At 40.0% G+C, this 16,386-nt stretch overlaps 1 protein-coding gene across 6 annotated transcripts in view; it reads left to right on the top strand.

The window, feature by feature from the left end:
* Nucleotides 1-16,386, top strand: part of PAK3 (p21 (RAC1) activated kinase 3) — a 297,238-nt gene that overhangs the window by 210,857 nt on the left and 69,995 nt on the right. The gene's annotated exons all lie outside the window — the stretch shown is intronic.

Genomic DNA, 16,386 nt, shown 5'->3' with positions numbered 1-16,386 from the left:
CAAAACTTAAGTCGTGCCATTTAATACCATTGCTGGACAACTGTTCAGCTACCTTCAGACAAAACTTGAATGATTTAGTTAACTGTATAAAGAAATGCTAAAGTGTCTTTAAAAAGACTTTAAGAAGACAGAAAGCATCTTCAGAAGAGCCAAAGTCATTAAGTAGTGCCACTTAAACTTATTTGCTTGATAGAGCTAAAGCCACAAGTAAGTTGTTACAACTTCAGGACTGGACTTAGATGACTCTGGGAGCATGGAGATTGGTGATCTGAATTAACTGTCCACCTTGGTCATTGCTTCTTTGTCACCCCCATTTTCCCTTAACATAATGAGTGATACACCCTCATCAGCTCTGGAAATCATCTCAGGATCTAACTGGACACTGTAGAGCCTATCATTTTTACTAATTATGTAAACTCTCATTCTTTTTATGTAATATACTATTGTTATTGTTCTATCTTACTGAGCATAAAAAAAAGATTTATGAAGGCTTTCAAACTTCACTTGCGACCCCACTTATCATGACTGGTTTGTTTTTTTTTATTTCCTCATGAAATGGTAATTTCCTCAGCTGAATTCTCCTACTCTGGGGCTTGTTCAGGAACCCAACCCTCACAGGTGAGGAGGGATTACTATTTCTGTTTCTGCCTCATTGTGACTGCTTGGGTAACACCACAATCAGCCTTGAACTAATGGAAAAAGCACTGGGCTTGAGTTTTGGAGACCGGGGTTTAAGTTCTAGCTGTGCCACTGATCATTGTGACTGGGTCAGTCACTTGGCTTCTCTGAGCCTTAGTTTCTTCACCTGTTAATTGAGAATAGTAACACCTGGCCTACCTCGCAGGGTATTTTTGATTATCAAATATAATTCTAAACATTAAAATGCTACTAAAAGTGAAATTTAAAAGTGTTAAGTAAATGTGTGAGGTATTATTATATTTCTATAATTCTAGAGCTTACAATCGACAAAAAAAACTATAAAACGAAGAGGAGTTTAGAATTCTCATTTCTTTTATGAAGTAACTTTCTCCCTAGCTAGAATTCATATGTCAGTTATAGGAAATTTTTTACAAAATTGAAAACTCCACTACCCAAAGATAATTGGACTGGTGTATTTCCTCTCAGTCTTTTTTTTTTTTTCCCTCATCATATGGAAATTTTATCAATGTCAAAAAATTAATATCACCCATAATCACAAATCTCAGAAACAATGTTAACGTTTTTGTGAATTTCTTTCCAGACCTTTTCTATGGCTATACATATGCATATGCTTTTTTACATAGCTAAGACCATAATATACACAGTTTTATGTCTTGCTTTCCACTTACCATTTTTATGCAGAATATTTTCCTGCATTTTAAAAACATCTGCATAAATATCATTTTTGACGGTGTATATTATTTCATCATATAGTTGCATTGTTTTTTTTTAACCATTTCTTTTTGTTGGGTACTTGGAGTCCTTGCCCAGATTTTTGTTATTATAAATAATGTCACGGTGTCTTATTTCATTACTTAAATGAAAATATTAGCTTTGGTGACAGCAGAGGGTATTCGTTTATTTTTATTTTTTAAAGAAGTCTCTTTAATAGTTACATTTCAATGACCATGTGGAACTTCAAGAGACAGGTAGAAGAAAAATAAGAAGTAGTAGATGTAATTTCAAGATTGAGGTTCTATCTTTGTTGGAGACTTCCAGGAGCTGGATCTTGGTCTTAGAGCAAATTAGAAGGGACAATATGCCACCATTTTATGATTCTTCACTATAGAAAAGTATTTGGGATTTAGACCAGGGAAAGGACATCCTGAACAAGTGGTTTGATTTTATTTGATGTACCCTGCGAAGTGTGGGAGTGATCAGGTTTCTCTTTTGTTGGCTATTAGAAAGCTTGGAACCAAATGTGTGGCCTACGCATAGCACTTGTAATGGGACTCTATGGTATATATGTACCTTTGTATTAGCTTTTCTTCAGGCTGCATTTTATGTTCCTACCTTTCCCCCCCCCCTTTGACTTAATCTATTTTGAATTTATGCTATCATGTTACATTTTGTGTATTCTTGTAAGCCACCTGACATCCATTTTGGAACAAGGTGGGGAATAAATATATAAATTAATAAATAAACAACATGAATAAACAACATGAATAAATAAACCAATAAGGAAAAGTCAATGAGGCATGTGAATGCAGTCAGGCCTCTGAAAATGGCCTGGTGCCTCTAAAAATAACCGATGTTAAGGACTTGAAGCTTGGAAGAACATGTGGGAAAGAAGCAGGTGAGGCTGCATTTGGAGGTGACATGTTCTGTATGATGTCTGTGTCTTCTGAAGTGTGCTTCTGTCTTGTGTTTTGTGCTGCACTTGAGCATTAGGTGTGTTTCAGAGGACATGCAATGCTGTGTGAAGGGCTGTGTCTATAGAGAGCACAGTTCATGTGTACTTTGTGGGGAACCCAGAGAGATTTGGGAGCCGATGAGCCTGGAAGAGCTATGAAGGCCCCTCTTCCTAGAGGAGTAGAAGGAGATAGTTGGATGTAAATCAAATCAAGACAAGTGGGAAGTACTCTGCCATTTACTGACTAGTTACTGGGTGCCAAGCTGTGCACCAGACAGTGTACATATATGCAGTCATTTAATCCTTACGACCACTCTGCATTATCCCCTTTTTATAGATGAGGCAATTTAAGCTCAAAGCATTTAAGCAGAGAGCCTAGGGTCACATAGCAAATGATGGATGCCAGAAGTCTCCCAGGTCTCTCTGACTCCAAACCCTGTGCTTGTTCTTCTATATCACACTGCCTTGCAACAAGACCAAGGGAAGGAATATGTGGCTAACTATGTTCCTAGTATCCAGAAGCCAGCAGTGACTTTAATTTTTCCTTAAGAAGATGGTAGTGCACTTTGAAGAGTATGTGCATTTCAGAAAGGGGACTCTTTTTTTTTTTTTAAACTGCCACTCGGAAGGAAAGAAACTTTTTCATGGTTTTTTTTTTTTCTTCTTTTTTGGAAAGAGGGTGGCAAGAAAATGTTCTTGACAATAGACATGTGCTAACATGTGATTTGGGTGTTTTGTGGGCTAGATTATCATTTGGTGTGTGTACTTTTAGGCTTACATGTTGCTTACTTTAGAAAGTTGAGGCTGTAAATGAGTGTGTTCATATATGTTAAAAAGTTCTTAAAGTGCTATATAGTTCTTATTATTGTACTGCATATATATTGTTGTTCTAACTTCTAGAGTGTGTTGTCTTCTATATATCCTACACGGCAGGAAGCATTGCTGTGAAACAATTAAAGAAAACTCTCAGTTATCCTTTATGGTCTTGTTAATCAAATGTTTTGGTCAATGCACATTATTAATTTTCAAATAATTAATGCACAATAAAATATACTTAGTATGATAACTAGACTGAACAGTATGCAATCTTTCTTTGGTGATGCTGAAGACCCTTTGAAATCTTGTAGTGGTTCAAGGTTATTATCATTGCACCAACAATGTGTGGGCGTGTCAATTGAGGGTTCTGGTTGTCAGAAAGCCAGATATCAGAGACTCTGCTACATCCTAAATGGTGTTTATATTCCTCTGGTTCTCCAAATAACCCCATACAGCTCAGCCAAGAGTGCTCTTCTGCAGGTCACTGCCTTACCCTTTGGGATGCCTGGAGGGCATGGCATCTTGCTTGTCCTCCAGAATCAGTGCTGTCCCCTAGAAGAAGAGCCTCCTGTACTACTCCTTTATTCCTTTAAGTCCCCTGTGGTTGAAATGGGAAGAAGATGGGAGAAGGATGTACTTTCCCTCCCTACTAGTCCTGTGCTTCCATTTCAAGGTCAATAAACTGAGAAACTGGGCGCAGATATGGGAGGCCCACTAAAGCCATGAGACAGTTAAAATTTAAGAGGAGTGTGGCATGAAAGATTGGGAGATGCATACAATAAAGGAAAGATGCAACAGGGAAAAATTACGTTTGAGAGGGAGGTTAGGAGGTAGAGAAGATACAGAGTGTGGATGAGAAGAGAGTGGGAGAAAACATTAAAATGAGGTGTTGCAGAGAGAGGAAAGTTGACACTGGCTAAGGGATATGGTTGCTCTGAGTCGGAATTGACTCGATGGCAACGAGTTTTTTTTTTTTTTTTAAGAAATATAAAGTTGCTTTCTTCCTTAAAGCAAATGAGGCCTTTTTTCCCTCTCTCAGACATGTACCCTATATAATTGTCCACATATCAGAAGTGCCTAGTTAGGATATTGCCTCATCTTCACTTTCTGTTTTCAAACATTTTCCATTGAAATTGTTGCATGTGTGAATTGGGTGCAAATGAGAGTGGAACCAGTTTGTGTTGCCTGCAAGGAGATGAGTAAGAGGCAACTTTCTAATGACTTACCAGAATGATGACTGTTGCTGAATGTTTTTGAAGATGATGCCTCTGAGGGTGATGGCTGTCTGCATGTGTGAATGGGGGTGATCAGAAGGGCTCATGTGGGACCATCATTTCCTTTCCCCCATCGTCATATGGAACACTAGGGCTATGATTTGGGCTTGTAACTGCTCTTGCAGAGTCAGGTACAACTTTGAATTTGTATCTATACATTAAAGGGTGCTAATTTTTGGAAGACATAAATTTCCGTAGCAACTAAAGACCCAGCAGGATGAAAAAAAAAGGCTTAATTATTCTACCAGAGGAAATGGAACTAGACAGATAGGCTTATTGGATACTGTGATACTAGACCAAGGGTGAAATTTTCTAGGTTCTTCATTGAGTCTGGCATGACTTTAGCAGGTTCCACTTGAAGGCAGGAGAATGGGTTAATATAATTTCTACCATGGAACTTCCCAACTATATGTTTCTGGGATTTGCTAATAATAGTAAAAGATACCATGATAAGAGTAGTGAATGTTTAAAACAGCCCAGTTTAATCTTCCTCAGTAGCTATAATTCGAAAGACATCATTCATAGGATGAAAGTGTTGCATTCTAAAAAGTGGCAGATTACTAACTTCTCCAGCAAACATAGTCACCTTGTTACTTAGTATATTGCTAAGTGGGTGATGTATTTTAAGATGGCAGTATAGGGGTATTACAATGATTAACTGTTCAAAGTGATTTCATATCATTTATGCCCTTCAAACTTCCTATGATGAAGGTAGGCAGAGATTATCTATATTGTACAGAGGAAAGCAGAAGTTCAGAGAGGTTAAGTGACTTACACAAAGTCACCCCAGTACGTTAATAACAAAGCAAGGCAGACCTAGAATTTAGGTCTCTTGACTCCAGGCTCAGTGGTGTTGAACAATATACTGCTTATCATAAGTTGGAAGTTACCTAACTTGTCTTGAAAATGGGTTTTAGCCAATGGGATATTCAAAAATGAAATTTTAAGAGAAATAAGACAAGCCTAGGTGGATCCAACCCATTTTCTTAGCCAGAAATCACAACAGTCCTCAGACCGTTGTCTTTACAAGTTATTCCTCCCAAGGGCCTAATTTACTACACTTAGCCTTTGTAAAAAACCAAATCTGTTTTCTCCCAATTTCTGTGACTTTTTGAGGCCTTTAAGCCTTTTCGCATTATAAAAATTATACCTGAGGTTTATGAAAGTTGAAATAGTAAAGGATTATATTAAAATAGAACATGAGAGAGTCCCCTATTATCCTTCCTCTTAGAGATATTGCTTCATAATACAGTATGTAAAGGTTTTTTGGGCTGTCTTCCTCACTGAAGTAAACACCTACTTCCTTTTCTGCTTAAAATTAGTGTATTTTATTCAATGCTAGGTTTAATCCAGAAATATATCTATTATGTGGAACCTTTTTTAAACTTTTTATCCCACCTAGCACTGTCAATATTTAAAGGCCTTAGAGTCAACACTAAGATCTATTTTTTTAATGCCTAACTTTCCATTGCAGTTAACCACATATTGCTTTGAAAATTTCCAATAGGGGAAAAAAGAAAACAAAAACTTGAAAACCCACACAGTGAACATTCTTTCTACCAAAAACATATTAGATGCTAACTAGAGAATTAATCTCTCCCCTGTGTAAGGGAAAATGTACATTTCATGGGTCCAGGAGGTAAGAAATGCCTGTGTGTCCCTCCCATAATATGCCCCCAAACAGGATATTTAGCAGAAGTTCCAGGTATTAGTACTTTCTTTGCATAAACCAGTATAACTCTGGGGCTATTGGCCTCACAATGAGTGCCTCCCTCTTTGAGACCATTTACAGGGCTACTGTTTCCATAGGAAGAATTCTGAGATACCGCAATATCCTTACCAGATACAAGGTTTTAGAAGGCTTCCCTCTGGAGGGTATGGCACAGTGCTCTCTCACCCACAAATCAAAGGGTGGGGCAGATTGGCAATTTTAAAAATAAAAAAGGTAACAACTCTACTTCTCTGGTAGTTTAGACACTAAGGCATTTTAACTCTTAAAAGATGACAAAGGTGACATTTTTGCACATGATCTATGCGGGGCATTGACTAGCAGCCTTTCAGTGTTTTTGGAGAAATCAGTGAACCTCTAAAAGCACATATTACCCAGCTAAAGAGTGATCTTGTCACTAAGGAACATCTGTTAGGAAAAATCAAGGTTGTCATTCATAGGAGGTAGATAGCCCTTTAAAAATACTTCTATGTCTTTCCAACATGGCTTTCCCAGAACAAAGCCCAGGAATATTGAAATGAAAAGCAGTCATTTTTAGTGTGACGAATCTTTAACCTACAATTCCCACTGTCTCTTCCAGAAATGGTCGTTATGTCTGTGAAGGCTATTTGGCTTCAGGGACACATAACATTGAGTACAAATTGGACTTGGGTGGAGGAGGGGGCAAAGGGTGGGAGAGGGAGGCAGGTTGCTGGTGTCGAGCTAGGGGTTATGAGATAAGGGCATCTCCCCGGAGGGCTCTAACCCCAAGGACTCCAGTAGAGACCTCCTAGCAAAGTGCTCTGTTAGACCTCTTTTATCTCAGAGAACTTCATGGAAGATCACAGGATGGAAAAATGTTTGCAACCAGCCAATGCATAAATCTGAGCTGCATGCAGACTTTGAGCACAGGTCTTATATATCAGCTCTCTGATTTGTTTAAAAGTCAGATATAACAGAATTGACTGTTAATATAGGCTTATTCAGGTGCATGATTTTAAATGCTTATATACCTCAGTCAAAATATTTGTGCCTGCTTTTTATGTGCCTAGCTCTGTGCTAAATACTGTGGGGGATACTACATATAAGATAAGGCTCTCTGCCCTCAGGTAATTTGTAGTCTAGTTACAGAAATAAGATACACACACACATGCAAACAGAATTTATAGTAAATGCCCAGTAAGTGGCCTTTCAACAGATGCAGTTACATACATGTAGGTCCCTCCCATTCCACCACCACCATTCATCCTCTTCCTCGGCCTGAGTGAAACAGCAATCATTGTGAAGTCAGCCCCCACCATGCCATGTGTACCTAACTAGCTGCACATAGCCACCCGGCTTGTGTTCTGGAAAGCACCTTTTCATTCATCTGCTCAAAAACCTTTTCTGACTCATATTTGATTACTATCTCCAGTTTCATCATCCTTTCCTTCCTGATTTCCCAGACTGTACTCTATTTGCTCTCTGTCTTCTCACTTCCTGATCAGTATGCTATATCCATTCCTACTTCCCTCCATCTTTCCTAAATGAGATGCATTACCCTTTCCTTCCTCTCTATCTATCCTGTAAGGCTTGTCTCTCAAGTCCTACCTCCTCCAGTAAGCTCTGACCGTCCACCACAAATTTCTTTAACCTTCCTTTCTTTTGACATGCTACAGCATTTATACTCTTTTCTTTCCAATTTAGCACCTAATTTCCTTTGGTCAGGTAGCTGTTTGCTATTTCTCCTTCGTTAAACTTAGTCTCCCCAATTAGATTGCAAGTATAGGATATTACTTACACTCCTGAGTCACCCAGCATAACCTGTCACTATGTGGATTCACAATTCAACATGTAATACTTGTTAATTGACCCACTGACTGATTCAAAGGAAAGGAAGCTCAGACAGTGGCCAGGAGGGAGTTGTTCTTTAAAGCCAGGGTTGTGAAACGCCTGCCTCTTAGAGCTAGCCAGCCTATGTGTTTTTTCTTTCTTTGGAAAAATTATTTCTGAATTTTAAAAAGTATGCTTTTTATAGTATTTTGCATTTAGCTTTCTGTATTAATCTGGCTTTGAATGTTGCTTTTTTATGATGCCATATATCATAATGTTTTGCATGTTTTCCATTGCTTTTTTTTTATGACTGTTGTTCTGTGCTTTTAGGCTGAATTTATCCAGGGGTGTTTCTGTATATCTGTCTCTGTCATTCCTTTTGTTTCCCTGCATGCTTTTGTTTTCAAGGAGCTAGAAAGTGTTCTAAAAAGTAATGCTGGACTTGGCTATATGACATCCGATGAGAAGGCCCAACAAAATTTCCAGGAATTTTAGGGGAAGATGACAAGTGGAACCCCTACAACAAGGAAGACTCAGGTGACAGTTTTCTAAAATGCTTTTAGAAGGCAAGCATAGCGTCGTTCAGGGATTTCATCTAGGGGAGAATTGGTTGCTTTGCCCTCTCTCTGGCTACAGGCTGCACCTTGAACCTTGTCCAGCTGGGTTGCCAGTATATATATGCCTTTGACTCTCAAGTGGCAGCTGGCAAGAGGTATTCCTGAATGGGTTCAGAGTCATCCCCACTGTTGGATAAAAACAACACTACCACCACCATCAATAGCTTCAACTACAACAACTTCAAAGCTTGCCCCTCCTCACCTTCTTGGCAGACCTGGATCACTGTTTCCTCATCCATGAACCCATGATAGCAAATAGACATGACCTTTCTCCATATATTGGCTCCCATTTCATATGATCAAGATCATTCATTCATCCATTCATTTGTTTGGTCATTCACTTATTCATTCAATATTTATTGTCAGGTACTATTCTAGATAGATGCTAAGGTGCAGAGGTGAGTAAGTCCCAGCCCCTGCCTTTAAGGAACTGATGGCCTAGTAGGGGACACAGACTAGTCAGTCAATGGTTAGAGTTTAGTGTGGTAAATGCAAAAACGAAGTGAGCACCGAGGAGGAGCATCTAATCAAGAGGGGTGGGGAGATTAGGTAAGGCTTCCTGGAAGAAGTGACCCCTGAACTGAGGTGAGTCTTAAAGTAGGAATAGGGCTAGCCAGGTATGGGGCAAGTGTCATTCCAGGCAGAAGAAGCAGTATTATGAAGGCAGTAAGCATGACACGCTATTAGTTGAGGTGGTATGAATACAACTACAAAAGTTCAGAGTAGTTAGTGCACAGAGCGGGAGCAGGGGAGGCCTGGGAGATGAAGCTATAGAAGTGATTGGTGACCAGATCCTAAAAAAAGGACCATGTATGCCATGCTGTAACCTTTAAATTTAATTCTGAAGACAATGGTAGGGGGACACTGAAATGGAATGACGTCAGGTTTGTAGCTACAGGAGGAAGAATGGATTGGAGGGAGGGGGTGGGAGATGGAAGGCAGGAGAAAAATCAGGCTGCTGGAGTCATCCAGGTGGGAAATGATAGTGGCCTGGCCCCAGGGCCAATATCAGTAAGAATAGAAGGAGAGGAAAATGTGGGAGAAATATTTAAGAGGGAGAATTAATAGAACGAGGCAACTAATCAGATGGTGGAAGGAGGAGGCATCAAAAATAGACTCCAGAAATCAGGCTTGGATGACTAGTTGGAGAAGGGCAAGGTAGGGAACACAGGAGGAGGGGTAGTTTCATGTTGTGTTAGGTGGGGAAAGGCAAATATTTTGCAAATATTTAGTGTGTCGGGCCTGTGGGGCATCCAAATAGAGGTGTTTAGTAGCCAGTTAGTTACAGGGGGTAGAGATGCAACAGAGAGTTTAGGGCTGGACGTACATATAGAGGAGTCACTAGTGTAGATGATAATTAAAACCACGAAAGTAGATGATGGCCCAAGGGAGAAGTCTGTTGACAAAAGATGACCTAGGACAGCTCCTAACCCAGTGCCAAAGCTGACAGAGAAAGAGGCTCCTGCAAATGAGAGAGAGAGAAAATCCAGAAACATAGGAATGGAATCTAGGAAAGTGTCATGTGAAAGAAGAGGAGGGAAGGAGTTATTTTCAAGAAATGCATGTTCAGCAAGGTCATTTTTACCTGGCAGGTCAATGATTGTAAGGACTGAAAGTGGCCATTAAATCAGTCAAGTGGGTAGTTAATTTGTGACCTCAGGAAGTCGTTGCAGTTATTTGAGGACTTAGAGATTAAAAAAAAATCTAGATTTCCTTTTCAAGAAGTTTAGCTAAAAAGGAAAGGCTTGAAGGGACTATAGCAGCTACAGGAGGATATGAGATGGCAGAAAGGTTCTAATTTTTAAGGACAAGAAAGATCTGAATGTGTTTTAAGCCCCACGGAAAGTACCAGTAGACAGGGAGAGATTGAAGATAACAGAGGAAAGAAGAGATACTTGATGGAGTGAGATCCCTGGAGAAGTGACAGGGACTGAGATCTAAAGCACCTGTATAGGGACAAACCTCAGGCAGAAAGGGGGGAACCGCTTTCAGTGAGGTGAGAGAAGAGGTTACGGATAGAGATAAATGCATAAGGGTTGGAGAGGAAATGAAATCAAAGGATTTCCCAACAGAAAGCCTCCAGTTTTCTCAGTAAGGTGGAAGGAATATCATCTGCTGAAAGTAAGGGAGGAGGGAGTGGAACAGAAAGAAGTTTGAGTGAAGTGGTGAAATTCTGTAATATCCAGCGAGGGAAGTGGGAAAGAAAGTTGGCAATGGGGCAAGGAAAAGATTGCCAGGCACCGTTGATGACCCATCTAAGGCCTGAGACCTTTATAGTAAACACCAATCTCCATAGTCATGTGATTTTTACCCCAGCAACTCTTAGCAACCTTAGTATAGAAGTGGAGAGGTTAAATGGTTGGATTCTGTCAGGACAGGGTTTTGCAAGGTGAATGCAGGAGGAGGCCGAAGGGTGAGAGTTTCCAGGGCACTGGCTAGAGAACAATATAAGTGATGGAACATAGAGTAGCCTGGGTCAAACGAAAGTGAATCCAAGTGAGAGCTGAGAGATTGGCCGAAAAATGGAGGGATCCAGGGACTGGAGGTCTTGTTGATTTCAAAGAACAGGTAAGCGGTGGAAAGAGTTTGAAGACTAGAGCAGGATGGGAGGTTTGAGCTCAGGGAATGAGATAACAGTGGGAATATTTCAGGGAAAGAATCATTCTGGGTAATGATAAGGCCTGGGGAAGCTGTGGTTTTCCACTCTGACTGCACATCTGAATCATCTTTGGAGCTTACAAGAAATCATTTGCTCAGATCTCACCTCCAGACATTCTGATAAGGTAGGTTCTTGGTGAGGGTGTATACTTTGGTATTTTATAGAACTCTATAGATTATTCTCATGTGCACCCCTAGCTGAGAATTGAGAACCACTAGTTTAAAGGGTGGCCATGGCAGTGGATTGCAGAAGTGGAATACAGGTGAAATTCAAGTTGAGGGAGGTCAAGGTGCTATAAGGAAAGGGTGGGAAGGAAGTGTCCATTTATATATTTACATTTCACAGGGTGATGGCTGCATTGAATGTAGGAAGAAAGACTGGGAGCCAAAGTCCTCAATGAATACGGGACCTGGCTAGGAGAACTAAACGGCACTAACCTCAAAGTATGGGATTTTATAGGCAAGTGCAGAACAATGATCTCAAATCAACAATTTGTGCCCTTCCCCATTCGCTCAGGCCTGCAGGACTGGAAATGGGGAAGAATGAGCAGCCTCCATAAGGATTGTATGGGAAAGTGGTACCCTCCTTGGGCTTAAAGTTGTTCTCCATCTCAGCCCTGGCTACATCATAGAAATACCCGAGGAACTTTAGAAAATAAAGATGATGGGCCTACCCCAGACTAAGTGAACCCAAATTTCTAGGGATGGGGTTCTGGCATCTTTCTTTTTTTGAGTGTCCCATGTAAGAGTGATGCATAATGAAGTTTAGGAACTGAAGGCAAGAACTGAAGAGGACATTTAATGAAGTAGTTGAGAATGTAGGGGAATTTGTTTATAATGGGACAAATACTAGTCACTATTAAAAAAAGATCTATTGCCATCGAGTCGATTCCACTCATAACGACCCTATAGGATGGAGTAGAACTGCCCCACAGGTTTTCCAAGGAGCACCTGGTGGATTTGAACTACCGACCTTTTGGTTAGCAGCGATAGCTCTTAACCACTACACCACCAGGGTTTCAGGGTTTCCGGCCACTATAGGAAGCACAAAATTATTGGGGGAAGGGGTGTGTGGAAGAGGATAGATAACTATATGGGCTTTCCCTTTTTTAAAAAAAAGGTAGTAGAATGGAGAAAGTTGTTAAACATGAGAAACTCAGATTAGCTGGTCCCTGAAATCACAACCAGAACTCATGCACACTCAGAGGGTTCCAAGGCCAAATGCTATTTGTAGTTTGTGGTCCAGTCAGCAATTTGTGACCTTTGTTTGTGGCCTTTGTTCCAGGTTCCAATTGAATATACTTAAAAAGTAGTACTTACTTGGACTTTTCTCTGTAGAATCAGCCCTTTTCAGCCTAAGGCTTAGATTAGGCTGAATCTTAATGCAAAGGATCAATGCTCACAGAATTTTCTGGGGAGATACAGACATTTTAGTGTTCCTAAAAATAAAATAGAAAAAAGAACAATTCTCATCTATGCTTCATTGTCACTAACATTTCCTGAAGGCTAGGGCTCCAATCTGTTGAGGTTTTTAAAATGACAGTTGAAAAATAAATAGTGTAGCTGTTAAGAACTTAGCCTCTGGAGACACAATTGGAATCCTGGCTCTCAGGTTCAAATCCTGGCTCTGACCCCTGTCAGCTGTATAACCCTGGGTATGTTGTTTACCCTCCCTGAGTCTCACTTTCCTCATCGATAACACAATAACAATAAAGCTTACTTCATAAGATTGTTATAGAGATTAAATGAGGTAACCCTAGAACCACTTTGCACGTAGTAAATGTTCCACACACGATCGTCATTATGTGTGCGGGCCCAAGCCAACCCAGGTGGTGGGGAACGTGAGAATGAATAAGATACAAATCTCTACTGTCAAGTATTTAAACTTTAGCTGGAAAGATAGGCATGTAAACAAGAAATAACAGTCTGGTGTTGATAAGTGCTAAGCCCAGAGTATACAATGGGTACCTCTATGGGAGCATGAAGGGAGAGGCACTTAACTTAGTCTGCATAGAGGGAAGACAGGAAAAAGACTTGCCAAAGGACAAGAAACCCAAGAGTGAAGAGTAAGGATGAATGGGAGTTATCCACACAAAGTGGGGTTGGGATGGGGGTGGGGAGACTGGAAAAGTAAGGCTCTCCAGAGTTAGGCCTGGCATGTATAAAAGCTTGGAGCTAAGAGAAAACCTGGCAGTTCAGGGAGCGTGGAATGGGTATGGGACAGTGGGAGCCACGGCAAGCTTAGAGGCTGGAGAGGTAAGGTGGGGACATACCATGCAAGCCTTTCGGTGTTTTGCTAAGGAGTGTGAACTTTTAACATATCCGTAATGGGGAGCCATATAAGGATTTTAAACATGGCCAGGAATGCAGTCAGATTTGTGTTTTTCAAAAGATTACTCTGGCCATAGAGTAGAGAAATGAATTGAAAGGGGAAAAAATGGAAGCAGGGAAACTAGGTGAGAAATGCTGGTGCCTTGGACTAAGGTAATTGTTTATGGAAATGAAAAGGAGAAGATGGATTCAAAACAAGCCTAGGAGGGAGAACTTGTTGAACAAATTAGGTAGGAATAAAGTAGGAGTCAAAGATGACTCCTAAATTTCTGGTTTGGGCAGTAAAGCCAGTGTTGGATTACCCAGTAGGTGGAGGAAGCATGTGCTTCAGGCATTCAGCAAAGCAGGGGCACCCAAGACAGAAACATTTTGATTTTGGATATATAGCATTCAAAAGACTCCAATTAATCATAAGAACATCAGAACTTTTTGGATTTCCTTACTTTTTTGTGCTTTAATATTGTTTTTATTTGAAGTACATATTGGGGAGGGGGATCATAAACTTTTCATTGCTTGGAGCCTCCCAAGAGGAGGAGTTATATTATGCCTTAATCCTTCTGTGATCTGAGTGGTGAGTGGTATCATTTCACTGAGACAGGGAACACGGGAGAAGGAGCAAGTTTGGACTTTCTGCCTCTGTTACGCTTAAACCAAAACCAAACCCACTGCCGTCGAGTCAATTCCAACTCATAGCCCTGAGTAAAGGGAATGGCATGATTAGGTGGCCTTCTAGGGAGACACCATTGAGCCAGCCAGCATAGCTCAGCCCAGATGGAGTGTTTAGATCTAAGCCAGTATGTTCCAAATGTGCATCTAGTGCTAACAGAGCCTGAGAAAGTTTATTTGCTTGCAAGAGAGTTCATGAATGCAAGTTGGTATAACAATTGGAGATACAGATTAAGGTAGGAGTTCTTAACTTGTGGTCCAGAGGATTTATGAACCTCTGAAACTACATGCAAAATTGTGTATATGTGTATAGTGCATTTTTATGGGCATAAGTTCCACAGCTTTCTTCAGATTCTCAGAATGGTCTTGGTTCCAAACAGGTTACTGACCACCAAGAGTAGATTTCCTATGAAGCAAATGAAGCTTCCTCTTCAGAGTTCCTCACTTGCATGAGACTCTTCCAAGGTTCTAGGGAGGAGCCCAAGCATTTTTTTTTTAATTTGTAATTTTGTATTGTTTCTACCTAAAGGGAGCCCCCCCCCAAAAAAAAAATCTGGGTCCACTCCTGCCAACCACAGATTATCTAACATGAGTTAGTATCTGAAAGTGGTTCAGTCCAAGAGGAATGAGTATAGTGAAAGGATTGCTGAAGGGCAAAGACTGGGCTAGTAAAGGCAGGAGCAACAGCAGCAGCAGCAGCAGCAATGCTAGTCAAAGAAAGAATGGTCATTGAGGGAGGGGGAGAATCAGACCAGGTCAAGGAAGTGGAGAGAGAGGTGGTTAGCCATACCCAACATGATGAGAGATCAGGAAGAGGAAAATTAAGAGTTAAGATTACAGGAGTTAAGAGTAGGACATCTTTACTGGAGTGGGAAGAACAGAAGGGAAGCAAAAAGCTGATTGTTCTGTTTGTCTTTATGAACAAATAAAAATAGTAGTTGAACCGTATAAACGGTTTTTTATAGTCCACAAACATGCCGGGGACGTAGGAGTAACAACAGAAAGCTCTAAACTTTACTGTCAAGTCAGGATAATATTCATTAATAATGTTGGCTCACTGTAAAAATGGAATTCATGCTGAGGTTAAATTAGATGGCGTATGTGTATTTTTTAAAATGTAGCCAAGCCAAAACTTTGAGTGACTCTTGTCACCCTCATCCACCTTTCTGTCCTAATCCTTCCCTCTCACTAGTGGAATTCCTGTATTTCTGCCCCATATTTCTATCCTCTAACTGGACATATGGAACAGTGAGAGAGGGTGGAAAGGGGAAAAAAAAAGCCATAGATGACATTTGAACATGAAAAGTTTTGAATTTAAAATTTATCATGGGTAATCCACAAAATCAGTAATCCATATATGGTTAACTGAGTGTTATCTATGATTCAGGCCAAAGGAACGTCTATTTGAACCAGAATGTTCTAAATTGGCCATCCTGGCAATTCTGAAGTTGATTGGTTTCAACTGGGTAAACCTGGTTTACGCTAACTTGCCCAGTATTGGGAGGGTGAGTATTATTTTTCTGAGGATGAAGTGCAGCCTTATCAGAGATACGTGCTCAAATCTGCCGGTATGTTCATTATGGAAGCTACTGGATGCCATTTTAGAATAACTTCCTTCTGTGATATATTTCCGAATAGACTAATTTCGTTATAGTTCCCAATTTAGTTTCTTCAGTGATTATATTTTAAAGGCTTTGACTTAAGTGTTGATATTTTTATCCGTAATTAAGTCTCTGTGAAAAATCTACTAATTGAGAGAAACAATGATTTTCAATGGTTAATATGATGGAATATAAGAGGGACGTGGAAGAATGGCTGCAAACTAGAAAGACCAAACCAGGCAGCTGGTTTGGTTTTCTTAGAACTAAAGAAAATTAATTCAGTAAAAAACAGGAATTTGTAGCTTTTTACTAGCCATGTTGGGTAGGAAATGATTAAAAACTGTTTTTAATCATAAGAATGTGTAATATTGCTGACTTGCCATAGTATCCTTGTTGAACGAAGACCAAGAGCTTATTAAGTTATGCTTCATAATGTAAATATGTAAATTTAAAAAGTTCTCGTTACTTGATATTTAGCTATGATTAAAATGGCAACAATTCATAACATTTTTATAGATAGCGGAAACACTTTTCTAGTCTTCTCTAACGGTAAACCTTAGCTTGACTTGAG

Source organism: Elephas maximus, chromosome X (assembly GCF_024166365.1).
Source record: "Elephas maximus indicus isolate mEleMax1 chromosome X, mEleMax1 primary haplotype, whole genome shotgun sequence".
Lineage (NCBI taxonomy): Eukaryota > Metazoa > Chordata > Mammalia > Proboscidea > Elephantidae > Elephas > Elephas maximus.
The sequence above is the reverse complement of the archived record's forward strand: the minus strand, read 5'-3'. Positions and strand labels throughout refer to the sequence as shown.